The sequence below is a fragment of the Phyllostomus hastatus genome, unplaced genomic scaffold (genome assembly GCF_019186645.2).
Source record: "Phyllostomus hastatus isolate PE091 unplaced genomic scaffold, TTU_PhHast_1.1 phas_contig_62, whole genome shotgun sequence".
NCBI lineage: Eukaryota > Metazoa > Chordata > Mammalia > Chiroptera > Phyllostomidae > Phyllostomus > Phyllostomus hastatus.
In genome coordinates this window covers 7,598,536-7,613,304 of record NW_025333921.1, presented here as the reverse complement: position 1 = coordinate 7,613,304, position 14,769 = coordinate 7,598,536, and positions in this window count along the sequence as shown.

The following is a 14,769-nucleotide window of genomic DNA, read 5'->3' as shown; positions in this document are numbered from 1 at the left end:
ACAATTTATTATTCACTACCATAATTTCCAGGATATATATGATAAAAGAATAGTTGCTAAATGAATAAATGAGCTAATAATTTAATTAAATATTTAGTAAATTCTGTAAGCTATTTTAGTAAATACCTTGATATTTTACTATAAAGACCAAAAAAAGCAAAGAGATTTGACTAAAGAATGTGAACACAATTGAGATTTCTTAAGCAGAGATGTAGATAGACCCTATACAAGAAATATAAAAGTAAGCAAAAATTAGAGCTTTCCATTTGAAAAAAAAATTTCAAGTGTCCAAAATGCATCTTGTAATTCTTAAGTGCCTTTTGACATTACTGTTAATACTAAAATATAGTGATTATTTCATATAATGTATACTTTCTACACATTTGCAACATGCTCTATAAATATTTGAATGTTAAGGTAAACATACAAGTTCTGGTCTAGTGACTACTTCAGAAATACTAGAATCACAGTGAAAAAACATAGGAAGTAACTCTAGATTCTTTACCAAACATGTTATATTTCATAAAATTTATTTTTTCACCCTCTGGCTTACTAAACACTACTTTATTCCTCGCCAGTGCTGTATGTAATAAAAATAAGTATCAAGAGAATATTTCTTTGTCATATTAATGTGTTTTTTTTACAAGGAAAAAGAAAGATTAAACATCAAGTGGTTTCAATCACAATATTAGGTTTGGGTATATCTATATTACTTGGTTTGATAATGGAAAAAGAGACTTCAAAAATCCTTCAATTATTTTAAACGTATTCTAGAAATATACAATCCCCTATTTTCCAAGTTTCAGCAAGGTCTTGAAGCAGAAATACTATGGAAATAATAGTGATTTAAACAGATCACAATATATTTGCCTCTATACAACCCATATTTATCAGAATGGTTGTTACAAAGTTGACAACCACAGCTAGAGCCTAACCGTCAAAAAGTGTTTGCCTCTTTACAGAGAGACAATTCCACTAAATCATATAAATATAATAATACAGTTTTAATGGAAGGTGAAATTGGTACAAAATTTGACCTGTCACTATTGTACACTACCATTCTTGTCTTAAAAAAACAGTCCCTTATGGCAAACGATAAGTAATACACAGCGAGGGCAGTTAAAAGAGCCTTGAAATATTTATGTGCCTCTTCACTTATTTATACACAATAACTTAATGAGTTGAGAATAACAAAAAATTAAACAAAGGGTAATTTGTAAACTCTCTTACTCTTATGGCATCCAATAATTTTCCATTTTTATAACATAGAAAATTCACTTTAAAATGTCACTTCACAAAACATGTTATGAAAGAGAAAATTTTAAAAAATGTATGATATGAAGTAAATAGACCTGCAATTAAACTTTTGGAGTCTGTGGTTGTACTTCTAAACCAAATTATTGTGTAATTTGAGACCAGAAACTTAAACTTCTTAAACCTTAGTTACTTTTATAAATAAGTGTTTCACAAAGGCATATCTTATGATTTTTAAAAATCAGTTTATTTAATTCCATTAAAATGAATATATTTTTCAGTAATATAATATTATTTTTAAAAGTTTGAAGAAGTAAGAACTTAAATGGCATAATAATTATTTTGGTACTTCAAATATGCGGGCCACTAAGAGCTTGAAATGGTCTAGGAGATAAAACTATAGATCATATAAGTAATGTTTAAAAAAGTAATTAAAAAAACAAAATAAAGCAAGTGACAGCAACTAATATTAATTAAATACTTATTATAATCCAGGCATTGTGCTAATGATATTAGATAGATTTAAAAAATGGTCATTATATGCTAGATGTTATAAGCCTATTATACTAACAATCCAACTATGGTTGCAAAATTTAAACCCTTACCTAAGAATACATGACCCACAGAAAATTTAATTAAGCTTTTTTTGTCAATATAAATAATCTATGCTTTAGATCAATATGCAACACTACCTTTTATTTGCCTATTCTCCTTATTCCATGCCAATGATTTTCCCTATGACTTTCTTTTTCCTAAAAGTCCAGTTCTGATAAGTAATCTTTGTTAACATTAACTTTGGACTAAAATTCATTATGTAATTTTGTTACTTCAGCTTTGAGAAGTATTTTTCTCTTATTTATAGACATTTTATTACCTTTAATTATTTCTAAAATTTTAGAATGTAATTGGATATGAGTAAGAGAAAAATCATAATAACAGTGCCTTAAACAGTATAGAAATTTATTATTGTTATATTTTAATCACCTAAATCAACCTGGAGGCAAACAGTCCATGTTAGAATGATATCTCTAATTGTAGGGCATTCTCAAGGAACCACAGTTTACCACTCCATCACACCTAAAATGTGGTTCTAAACAATAAAACCCAAGATTCTGCATCAATTTTATAGGTAGCAGAATAAAGAGACAAGGAAGGAAGGAAAAAATCTCTCTTAACAGGATAGCTGACATAAGTCACTGTGGTTTACATAACTTCAGTTATAAGTTAACCAAAGTTAAGTGCAGCCATACTTACAAGGAAATTTGATAAATGTACAGTAACAACTGCACCATTTTTATGGAGCATCCTTGGAATTTGGTAGGTATTCACAGGCAAGGGTGGGGGTTATGTGTCCTTGAATCAGTCCCCACAGATACCAAGAGACAGCTGTAAATAGTTATTTAGGAACATTCCCATACATCTTGGTGTCTTGGTGACAGTACTTTAGGAAGAATGAAGGAACGTTAAGTTTTCATTTATTTTTACAATTTTACAGAGAGGGGAAAAGAAGGAAGGGAGGGAGAAAGGGGGAGAAAAGCATCAATGTATGGCTGTCCCTTGTGTGCCCCCTACTAGGGATCTGGCCAGCAACCCAGGCATGTGTCCTAACTGGGAATTGAACAGGCAACCCTTTGGTTTGCAAGTCAGTACTTTATTCAGTGAGCCATACCAGCCAGGGGTCTCTGTTACATCTTAAAACATACCTTAAATAAAGAGTGGTGGAGGTAATTTATTACAAGCTAGATTTAAAATAATTAGTTTTAAAAGTCACCCTTGTTATTTTTAACAGTTTTGTAGATAGCAGTTATTATGTACAACTAAATATATATTACATATAAAATAAAATTCAACCATTTCAAGTGTGCAATTCTATAATGATGTTTTTATACATTAACACTCAATTGTTATACTGATTGATGTAACCATCTCCACCACTCACTTTTAGAGCATTTCCTTCTCTTTAGTAAATTCCCTCATGACCATTTACAGATAAGCCCCACTCCTACCTCAGTTCTAGGCCACCATAAATCTCCTTTTATCTCAGTAAATTTTACTCTCCTGAGCATTTCATGTAAATGAAATCATAAAATATGTAGTTTTTTTTTTGTTCTGGCTTCTTTCTCTTCACATAAGATTTTTGAGAATGTGTATGATTTTTGCAGCTCAATAGTGTTCCATTAAATGGATATAACTTATTCTGTTAATGCAGACTGTGAACACATATGCAATTGTATATATGTTTGATATAATATATGTGTACTATATATATGATTGCATGCATACATATACAGTTAGATTTCATTATTCATGGTAGTTTTGTTTTGTAAGATCTCCATGAACATAAAATTAGTGAATGATGAACTACTCTTTCTAATGGGATGATAATATACATATATATCACGTGCATCATAACCTTTAACCCTAAAAATAACTCATCCTTGTGAATTCTGTGTTTTGATTTTTGGTTTTACAGAAGAGACAAGAAGGTTCAGGCCCATTAAGTGGCTTGCCTAAGACCAGCCTATTGACAGACGCCTGTGTTGAGACTGACACTCCTTCAAATGGCTGCAGAGCCAGAAAGTCTTGTCCTCCATTGCATGGCTGCCTATTACCTCTATTTCCTGATCATCTCTGCAGAGATTTGAAACAAGATGCAGAAGCATCACCTTGTTTGACTTAGCTGGGAATTTATATATCCAGCAACTCTAAATATTTGCTAGTCTGAAAAATAAATATTTTATATACAAATGTGCACATGCATAACTCATATACAGTCAATCCTCATTATTAATGGATTCCATACTTGAGAGTTAGGCTACTTGTTCACATTCATTTCTAAACCCCAGATTCCAAATCAACACTCAGAGCACTTTTGCAGTCACCTGTAGACATGATCAGAACTGTGGAAACATTTGAGTACCTGGCCACGCATATTCCCACCTAAGGCTGAATAAGGCTGCATGCTGCCTTCTTGCTTCAGTTTTCACACTGAAAACATGTGTTCTTTTCAAAGTCTATTTTGGTCACATTTATCACATATTTGGCTATTTGATGGTGATTTAACTGTTTCAAATGGCCAGCAATCATAGTAGCACTGCACAACATTCTTAAGCACCAGAAAGCTGTGAGGTTCCTTATAGAGAAAATATCTGCATTAGATAAGCTTCCTTGGGGCGTGTATTACAACACTGTGGTCTGTGAGTTCAGTGTTAATGAATCAATGATATAGTTTTTCCAGAAAGAAAGAAAAAGACATTTACTGAGCTCTGTGTGAGCCCACTCTGGGAAGTACTAAACTAACAGCTACAGCGAAATAGGAAATGGTGGCAAAGATGGAACAGTGGCTAAATTTGAGAAATCCTTAAATGATGACTGATAAACAGTGTAGTGGACCACACTGTTACAAGACTGAAAACTCACACGTGGTGACTGTTCTCATCTGGTGAATGGGCTGAACAGGATGGTGAGCAAGAAATTCTCATTCATTGCTGGTGGGAAGGCCAAAAGATACAGCCATTTTGGAAGACAGTTTGAAAGTTTCTTACAAAGATAAATATGGACTTATCTCATCATCCAGCAATTATATTTCAAGGTATTTATCAAACTGATTTAAAAACTATGTCCACATGAAAAGCTACACATAAATGTTTATAGCAACTTTATACATAATTAAATATACATATAGCAACTTTATACATAAATTAAATCTGCCTTATGTCCTCCAGTAAGTAAAGCAGTTTATTAAAAAATCTGCATGAGATCTTTACAATAAAATTATATTCAGAAATAAAAATAATTAGCTATAAAACCACTAAAAGATATAGATGAATGTTTAATGCATATTAGTAAGTAAAAAAAGTTAATGTGGAAAGAGTATGTACTGAATGATTCCAACTTTATTCCATTCTGAAAGATGTGAAAACTATAGAGACAGTAAAAAGGTCAGTGTGTCAAGAGTATTAGGGGGAGACAGAAGAGTCGAATAGGAAGAGCAAAGGGCATTTTTCAGAGAGGTTAAACCAGTCTCTGGGATAAGTAATTGCAGATATACAACACATGGCTTTGTCAAAACCCAATGAAAGTTAATATACGAAAAATGTAGGCATATCATTTTGAAGTTGGAGCATTCATAGAATGGACACAGAATGTGACAAACTATGTTTAACAACCTAATTATCTTAGTTATTCAAGCTGCTATAACAAAATAGCACAGACCACATGGCTTATAAACAGCAGAGATGTACTGCTCACAGTTCTGGAGACTGGAAATCTGAGATTAGCCATCATGGTTGAGTGAGGGCTCTTTTCTGGGTTGTAGGCTTCTTATATCTTCACATAGTGGAAGGATCTAGGGGGAGCTCTGTGGGATCTATTTTATGACAACATTAATTTTATTTAAGAAGGCTCCCTCCAAATGATATAATCACTTTCACAAGGCTCCACCTCCTGATTACCATACTTAGTGATTAGGATTTCATTAAACAAATTTGAGGGGACACAAACATTTAGACCACAGCTGAGTGAACAACTATGTATACCAATGGAATCTTTCAAATCGAAAGCAAAAGAAAATGTATGTTAGAGAAAACTCAGAAACATCACCTCAGCCACGTAATCAAGGTCAATATCAACAGTGATAAGTCTAGCTAATAGTATGCACCCTTGCTATGACATGATAAAAATGACATCTCACTTATGTACCCTTTCAAAAATCAATAACATCAGTATAATTATGAGGAAAACATCAGACAAATCCCAAATTCTACAGAACACATGATAAATTAATTAAATGAAGAGTGCATTATACTGAATTGGCTTGTAATGCTTTGCTGGCCAATGTAAACAAACCAAAACTTAAGGTTATAAGTGCCCTAAGTTTAAGAAATCAGTACCTAATGATAACCAATCACAACCAAGTAGGCTTTAAGCTATAGGAAGTCAATGAAGTAATTTTCTTTCCCTGCTTCCACAATTTTCTGTATGTTTTTTTCCCTATCCCCTGTCAACAGAGCACCCCTAACTACCTCTAGTTTAGCACTGCCTGAATCTAATCAATTTTTGCTCAAATAAATTCTTAAAACATTTAATATGCCTCAGTTCTTTTTTGAACACACTTATACTTCAATGACAATCATCAGAAACAAGGGAAGTTTACGAAACCAGCATGGCAGAGTGATGCCCAAGGTCACATGCAACTAACTAAATGTACTGAGGTGTGCTGAATGGATCCCTAAAGCAGGGAAAACAAAGGTATAATAGTTAAAAACTAACATTGGTAACATTAATAAACTAACATTTATTAATTCTAATATATTTACCATAATAAATAATAAAAAATAGTTGCAGTGTTTATGGGGAATCTCTATACTAAATTTACGAGTTTTATGTAAATCTAAAACTGTTCTAAATATTTAAAATGTGGCAAATATTATCCTAAGCAAAAAAAAAATTATTTGAAACTCTTTGTTATAATTAGTAATAAAATGTTTCCTATTTCTTCTGTTTTTATTTGGATCTAGTTAGCACAATTACACACAAAATAAAATGAAAATATGTAACACTGTTACTATAAACCATTGTGGAGTTCTGTTGCTTGCCTCCCATAAATGCCAGAGGAAGAGCTTTGGTAAAAAGGAAAGGAGGTATTTATTTAAAAACTACACTATTTTGGAATAAGGGGCTTTTGCCTCAAAGTCCATTTCCTTTAAAATACCCAAAGGCAAGTAACCCCATACACCCTTTGTCAGCTCAGTTCAAGACTGCACTTGGGATTCCTTCTCCCATTTAAAAATGTCATCCCTTGGGAAATACAGGTGACTTAGCTGGCTCCCAGTTACAGTTTGGCTCCAAGTGTCTTTTGGAGCCTCTACGTACCAGGGTCCTACTAGCAGCATGCTGCCCTCTCCTCCAGTAGCTGCCGGCCAGCCCAGTACTTGTGCTGCATCCCTCCAGCTGCCCGCTCACTGGTATGTCCATGAGCCTGGCAGAGCAGGGCCATGCTGAGCAACACTGGTCACCAGGACTGCAGCTTCCTCTTGAACAAGGTGGGGCACAGGCTTGACACCTGCCTCACAGTCTCCAGTGCCCACTGGGCCAGGAATGCTCAGCCTCCCCATCCCTGACCTGGCTAGCAAGGGGGAGGAAAAGAGAGCAAGTTTTCATGAGTTCTCTGTTTTTAAAGTCCCAGCCCCAAATCCTGCACTTCAGAAGCATGTAAGAGAGGTTTTTTTTCCCCACTTTCCAAACATCTTGCAGATAGAGTTCAGCCACCCCACACTTGATCTGTTCATACCCCACCCCAGTTACAACATATGAATATGAAAAATAGCACTATTATATGCACATACTCAGGTTGCTAAAATTTAAAATAAATAAACAGAGCAACAACTAGAACTTTTAAGTGAATTTGAAAAAATATTTGGTTAATCATCAGAAAGAAGAGACAACCTATGAAATAGGAGACGATTATTTGCAGCTCATATGTATATTTAGAAGTTAATACCCAAGATATAAGTAGCTCTGAGAACTCTCAAAAACAGAAAAACAAACAAGCAACCATTTTTAAAATAGAGACAAAGGCTTTGAATAGACATTTCTCCAAGAAAGGTAAACAAATGGTCAACATGCATTTGGAAAGGTGCTCAATATCATTAATTATCAGGAAAATATAAATCAAAATCAAAATGACGTACCACCTTATATATATTAGGATGACTATTATTAAAAAATGGACAATCACAATTACCATACATTTATAGGGATATTAGAAATTCACATACTGAAACTTTACAAGTTTCTTATGATAAAATTATTGATGTCTTTTAAAAGGCACCTAAATATGTGGAGGAATTTAATATAGATGCATACTAGAAAATTTATTTTCAATGAAAAATGCAACTTCTAAAATTCTATACTCAGTGATACCCTCTATCTGGAATTTTTAAGCATGAACTTATGAATAATATGTTGGTAAAGTGATTTTTCAAAGAAATAAGTGCACAATTAAGGCTGATACTTATCTTTGGTTTAGAGGGAGGAAAGGTGGATAGTTGGAGAAGAATATAAGCAGATGCAAAGTACTGGTGATGCTCTACTTTTCACATTGAAGGTTGGGTTCATGACTACATGTTTTAAAGTAAAGGAATAAAATGAAATTAAATAAAAGAAAGAAAACCAAACCTATTTGTCACAATGTATGAATTTATAGGAGTCACATTTTAATTTTCAAATAAAAAATTGGACTTGTGAATTTAAATAGTTTTCTTATAAGTATAAATCCTATTTAATATTCTTTAGGTAGAAAAGCTGAAACATAACTGAATTGCGTATTCGGAGGGGGAAATATTATAGCATTTTATCTTTCTGTGATTCTTTGGTTGTATTATTATGTGACTACAAGCATATAATGCATGTGTGGTATGGTAGGTTACTCCTTCATTTTACACATAGTGGAATCTGTCCTTATAAGGTCCTGCTTTAGCTGGCTTTATGAGCAATTGCTTAAATATCATCTTTCTTGGCACATGACCAGTCAGTAGGGAGCACATCAAATTTCACATTACTACTATCAGTATAGTTGTATTCTGAATTTTTATGTTCTCATACATCATATTGGGTATTATCATTTTGTATATATTTGATCTATAAGTAAGTTAAGAATAGTGGGTTTAAGATGATATAGTACAGTATATAGACAGAAACACCTTAAATACGGGCCAACTGATCATTTTTAAATTGGCATTTGAGTTACTATAAAGGCAGTTGAGTTAAATAACAAATTTATTCAGCTCTAATGAATATTTGATTGGTTTCCAGAGATAATTGCCCTCTATCAGGGTCATAGCATTAACATGAAAATTAGCCATTATCTTCTCCCTGAGAATTGGCAAGAAATCCCTATTAAAGTTTGTGAAGGAGCTTCACAATGAAATAACTTTGTAGACTATTGGCATTGTATAATGACTTAAAATACCTCTTTAAACCTGCTTTATGTGTTAATTCTATAATCACAGTTTTATGTTCATAAGAGATGTTTTCAAAAGCAAAAAGATAACATATCTCTTTACATATTTCTTTCCACAATGATATTAATATAAGAACATAAGAAAAATAAATAGACCATTATTTCTGTTGGTGTATTTGTTGTACAATATTAGTTGTTCACAATTTTGTTTGTGATAAAGTTCAGTAAAATGTTTTTGAAAAAGAAATTTTAAAAATTAACCAAGTCATGCATTTTTAAAATATCATTTTTTTCCTTAAAATTAAGCAGAAAGCCTTTGACATAGTATACCTGACAAGATACAAATGACCATAAGAAATTAGATGTTGCTCTCAAAATTGATTGTGGACTATGAAAATTGCATGTAATATTTATCTCACCAGTAAGAGTAATATGCTAGCATTCTAGAGCAAACTATAGCAGAAAAGCTCTAACAGGAACAAAGATGGAGGTTTGAGAGAATTGTACGTCTAAGACATTTGTTGTAATACTTCTTGAGTAAAATGGTTGTACATCACAGAAATAAAAAGCCTGAAAATCTTTCAAAGGAACCCAGGCATTAGAATAAAATTACAGTATTTCCACATGGAATTTGCTAGAGAAATGCTTTAGTATCATAGCAGCAACAACAAAAAGAAAAATTCTGAAAAATTGACTTTGAAAGCTAGAAGCAGATGGCAATTTGCAAATCCTTTCAACACAGATAATAAAGACATGGAATTATCCCATTAAGATTAAATATGTTCTGAAGAGATAAAAGTTAGAACTATTAAAATAATGACACACAGCCTTAACTGGTGTGACTCTGTGGACTGAGTGCAGGCCTGGGAAAGAAAGCATTGCTGGTTCGAGTCCTGGTCTGGGCACATGCCTGGGTTTGCTGGCCAGGTCTCCTGTGGGTGGGCACTCGAGAGGCTAACACACATTGATGTTTCTCTCTCTTTCTCCTCCCCTTCCCCTCTCTAAAAATAAATAAATAAAATTGTTAAAATAATGACACACACAGAATAGCACTTCATAACATCAAATAATGAAGATACATCACAATTATGATAATATATTTTACTAGTGTATAGGATTATGGAATTTAGGCACAAGAACATATTATTTTCTTTACTTAAATGAGTTGTCATAATATTCCTACCTACTCTTTATGACATGTCTTACATATTATCATTTATGATAGAGCTCAAACACCATCTTGTCCATTCTCCCAAGATATATCATCCTTAGTCAGTACTATTCTCACTTTGTCTTGTATCTACAGCTTCATAATGCATGTATCATATTGTTAATAGTATATTACAAATATTCTAAATGTATATTTTTCTACCTTATAATACTTCTAAAATCTGTATTTTATAATTTTTGTGAGGAGGGGATTAGGTCAGTTCTGACAGTATTTTTTAATGATATGTGAAATAATTGTGTTACAATCAATGCCTACTTTGGGACTTTAAGAAATATAGAGAATTAAAATATGGATCTTACCTTTGAGGACTCACTGTTTGGTGATGAAGATAAGAAAATGTATTTATTATTGCATTTCAACAACCCTAAGTAGCCGTATTTTAATCCTCTATATTTCTTAAAGCCCCAATGAGTGCCCATCATTTAATATATGGACACTGACAGGCTGGACAATGGTATTGTACCATTATCAGTCTGATAATTGTTCCATTGAAAATAACAAACCTTGAAAACTTTATGTACAAGGACATATAGCCAAAAATAATGAAATAAAGACAAAAACATATGTCCCTTTGGTACAGATTATTTATACTGTCTCAGAAGGCATGATTTTTTAATACATTTATAATTATAATGTAATATGCATGTATTGAAGGCAGATTCATGTGAACTGGGGAGAAACAGTATAAATAACTAATGTAAATAACCAGGTAATAAGGTCTAGGAGAGTTTAACAAAATTAAGACAGATATCTGAGGGCAGATGCAACCCGATTACTTATTAACTGGTACCCTGGAGAATTTAATTGTATATTATAAGTATCATGACTGCATAATTTATTGTCCAACACAAAATAAAAGAAGGAATTATTAATTATTATATCAGGAAAACCTTAAAAACTAGAATTGACTGAAGCATTTCCATACTAGATTTTTTTTTAAATAAAAAAGGAAAGAAAAACAGGAAAGAAGAGTAAAAAAAGAAAAGCAAGCTACTCTTTGGGAACTTAATTAATTAAGAGGTAAATGATTAACTAAGAGGAAGATCAGTGAAACCTGACTTTAAAAATGAAAGAGAATGTTTCTTTTTCAACTCAAACATGTAAATAATTATTTTATTTTACTATTTTGTTTTTAACTTTATATTTATTTTTTAATTACTTACTTTTTTTTACTGTTGTTCAAGCACAGTTGTCTCCACTTTTCCCCAACCACCCATCCCCACCTCTCACCCTCATTCCTACCCTCCTTTGACTTTGTCCATCAGTCCTTTATAAATGTTCCTTGATGACCCTTCCCCTTCTTTCCCTGGTTATCCCTGGCCCCCTCCCTCTGGTTACTGTCAGTTTGTTCTTTATTTCAGTGTCTCTGTTTCTATTTTGCTCGTTTGTTTTTTTTATTAGGTTCCACTTATAGGTGAGATCATATGATTCATTAGAAAGAGAATGTTATCAAGGGGATGTCAAAAGGTATACTCACTGAATCCCAGTATTTAAATGAATTTACAAGGTTTTTTAAAAAGTATTTGAAATATGTACCTAAAGAACTTAATTTTTTTTAAAATCTCAGAGCAATTTGTAAATATATGCAATGTCACACTTCATAGAAACTAGTATTTCACAAGTGATTAGAAAATTAATGCAAATATACTCAAGATGAGTTACTTAATAACACATGACCCCTTTTAGCTGATTATTTAATGATGCTTAGGAGAGACTAATGTTTCTCCATGGCTCTTTAAAACTGGAAGTTATTTTTGGTTTGATGTTTTTATATCTATTTACTACTGAATTAATTTGATAGGCTTTGTATTTAAGGTGGTAGTTTCATAAAATTAATATTTTTATAACACCTTAATCTAAAAATTAAAATTAACAACCTATGAAACATTCTACCAAGATTTAAAATAGTAAAACCAATTAGTTGTGATTAATACAGATATGTTAGCATTTGTTTATATATATATATGTATATACATAAACAAATGCTATTTAACATGTCCAAGTAAGATATCCAGAACTTTGAAAACTTATAAGATAAAGTATTTCAGATTCTTTGTGGTATTTAAAGTTTTTAAATTAATACTTTAGTTTAAAACTATTTACATGTGAAAATATAAACCTTTTATAAAACCCTTAACAGATACCTTGCCAAAGAAGGAGAACAGATGGCAAATAAAGTTATGAAAACATGTTCTACATCATATGTCATCAGGGCATTGTGAATTAACATAACAATGAGATACCACCACACACCCTTAGAGTGGTCAAAATCCAGATCATTGACAGCACCAAAGGCTGGCAAGGATGTGGACATACAGGAACTCATATTCATTGCTAGTGGTAGTGTAAAATGACACTTTCACTTGGTGGACAGTTTAGTGGTTTCTTACAAAACTCAAAATACTCTTACCATGTGATTCTGCAGTTGTGCTCCTTAGTATTTACCCAAAGAAGGTGAAAACTTATGTCCACACCAGAAACTGCATGTGGATGTTTAAATAGATTTAATCATAATTGCAAAAACATGGAAGTAACCAAAATGTCCTTCAGCAGTAGAATGGGTTTATAATAACTATGGTACATCTTAAAAATTGATTATAATTCAATGCCAGAATGAAATAAACTATCAAACCTCGAAAAGACATGGAAGAAACTTAAATGCATATTACAAAGTGAAGGAAGCCAATCTGAAAAGGCTAAATACTGTATGATTCGTACTGTATAACTTCTGGAAAGGTAAAACTATAGACAGTAAAAAGATCAGTGGTTGCCAGGGGTTGGGTGATGGAAGGATGAAGAGGTGAAGTACAGGGATATTAAGGCAGTAAAAATTGTTTGATACTATAATGATGGATATGTGTCATCATACATTTTTTTTTCAAAAATTGTAGAATAAACAACACCAAGAGTAAACTCTAGGGTAACCATGAACTATGGGTGATTATGGTATGTTATGTAGTTTCATCAATTGTAACAAATGCACAATTCTAGTGAAGGAGGTTGGTAATGTGGGAGGCATGTGTTGGGGCAGGAGACATATGGGAAATCTTTGTATTTTCCTCTAATTTTTTTGTGACCTGAGTAGCGATCTAAAATATTGAAGTATTAAAAGTAGAAAAGCCCTGGCTGGTATGGCTCAGTAGATTGAGTGTCAGCCTGTGAACCCAAGAGACACCAGTTTGATTCCCAGTCAAGGCATAGGCCAAGTCCCCAGTAGGGGGCACGCGAGAGGTAACCACACATTGATGTTTCTCTCCCTCCCTTTCTCCCTCCCTTCTTCTCTCTCTAACAATAAATAGATAGATAGATAGTTAGATAGATAGATAAATAAATAAAACTAAATAAATCTTTAAAAATATAAAAGAATGTTTAAATCAGCATTTCAATATTTACCATTGAATTAGTCAATGAATTTCATGATATGTAAATGCTACTGACCCATATTATTTTAAGAGAGCTCTAGATTTGCATTACCTCTTAGGAGAGCATATTATAAGATATCTTATTATATAAAATTTTGTTAGAGCACACTATCAATGATTAAGGATATAATTTCATTTAGATTACCAGAGGTTTTTTGAGATAGATCCCCTGACAAGTTTTGTGAAAGACATGGTCTTTCCAAATTACACTACTACAGCTCAATATAAGTTTCTGTCTTAAGCTTCAAATTAAATTTTGTAACTAAATTTATTCAAAGATAAACAAATCCTTACCCTTTGCAGAGTTTTGCTTGCTTCTAGGTTTCTGTTTTTATGTACCCTGGTCTCCACGTTCATGTTTTAATCAGTCATTAATTCTCATCTCTTTTCCAGCTCACCATTATCCATTTAAATTTTTCATATGCTTTCATTTCTTCTCAAGAATTCACAAAGCTGTGCTGTGTGTGGAGAGCAAGCTATGGGGAAGAGGTGGAAGTATAAACTCTAATGGGGTAAAGTATTATTCACAAGTGGTATATCAATAAAATGAAAAGTTTAATCACCTGTAATAAACTGGAATATCAGCATTTGAAATTTAAAAACATGCTTTGCAGCCCTGGCTGGCGTAGCTCAGTGGATTGAGCACGGGCTGGGAACCAAAGTGTCCCAGGTTCGATTCCCAGCTAGGGTACATTCCTGGGTTGCAGGCCATAACCCCCAGCAACCGCACATTGATGTTTCTCTCTCTCTCTCTATCTCCCTCCCTTCCCTCTCTAAAAAGAAATAATAATAAATAAATTAAAAAAAAAGAAAACTGGCATCAAAGAGTTTTTTAAAAAAATAAATAAATAAATAAAAATAAAAACATGCTTTGCTACTTCCAAGGCCTCCAATTAATA